The 1,045-nt window shown below is 39.7% G+C and overlaps 1 pseudogene; it reads right to left on the bottom strand.

Moving 5' to 3' along the window:
- Positions 1 to 58: 58 nt before the first annotated feature.
- The window catches only part of LOC107579255 (free fatty acid receptor 3-like), a 22,374-nt pseudogene continuing 21,387 nt past the window's right edge, over positions 59 to 1,045 (bottom strand).

The raw sequence follows: 1,045 nt of genomic DNA on the forward strand, positions 1-1,045 counted from the left end.
TCATAAGTGGACCTCAGACAACAGTATAAAATAATAAAAAAGCCAATTCATGACCCCTTTAAATAGGCATAAAACTGCACAAGGCCTTTGCACATACTTTGATGGCCATTCTCATATCCTTGGTGATACAGAAAAATATAATACGATCAAAACATGTGTTTAAAGTGCTCAGGATTAAAGCTTTCATTCGCCAATCTGGATTTTCTTTTTTGATGATGCTCACTATGTGTGATGCATTGTAGGGTGTAAAACTAGTTGCAAACACAAGGAGAGTCCCCACAACCAGTCCAACCACCCGGAGTTTACGTTGTTGCTTGATGAGAGGAAACTTTAACAAAATACGAATTAAACTGATGTAACAGAAGCAGCAGATAAGGAGGGGTAGAAGGAAAAACACCACTACTATACTCAGACGCACTGGAAGCAGTTCTCTGAGCTGTTTTGCAGTAAAGTTACTGTAATATCTCTGAGGTTCCACCATCAGATGGCACTTATTAGTGGTGTTGTCTGCTTCATCGGAATCTAAATATGCTACCTTGAAAGGAAATATTGAAGTTACTACAACAAGCACCCAGATGCCAACACATAAGTATTGTATAAATAATCCTCTTTGGACTTTTATACTTAACTGGAAATGCTACACACACATAGCGCTCAGTGCTGATTGCTGTCAAGAACAGGCCGCTGGAATAAAAAGGAAAAAAGAACATGAAAATATTGCCGTGGCACAAGATATAGGGCATGTTCCAAACCATGTTATCTGCAGCCTCTTTCATCTTGACAGGCAGTAGGTGAGGAAGATGAGGTCAGAAACAGTGAGGTTCAACATGAATATGTCAATGGGGAAAGGTTTACGGTGAATCTTGCGAATACATGAGAAGAATCCCAGCACAGCATTAGGGAAACCAATCAGGAATGTGATGATATATATGGCGAGAAACACTGTCGAATCTTCTGGCATTGTTATCGGCCTGTGGTAAAGTTCTTCTGTAGAAAACAACTCTGCAAGTTCTTAAAACAGCCCCTGTAATATAAACACACACAC

Source organism: Sinocyclocheilus grahami, unplaced genomic scaffold, assembly GCF_001515645.1.
Source record: "Sinocyclocheilus grahami isolate Dianchi unplaced genomic scaffold, SAMN03320097.WGS_v1.1 scaffold15846.1, whole genome shotgun sequence".
Taxonomy (NCBI): domain Eukaryota; kingdom Metazoa; phylum Chordata; class Actinopteri; order Cypriniformes; family Cyprinidae; genus Sinocyclocheilus; species Sinocyclocheilus grahami.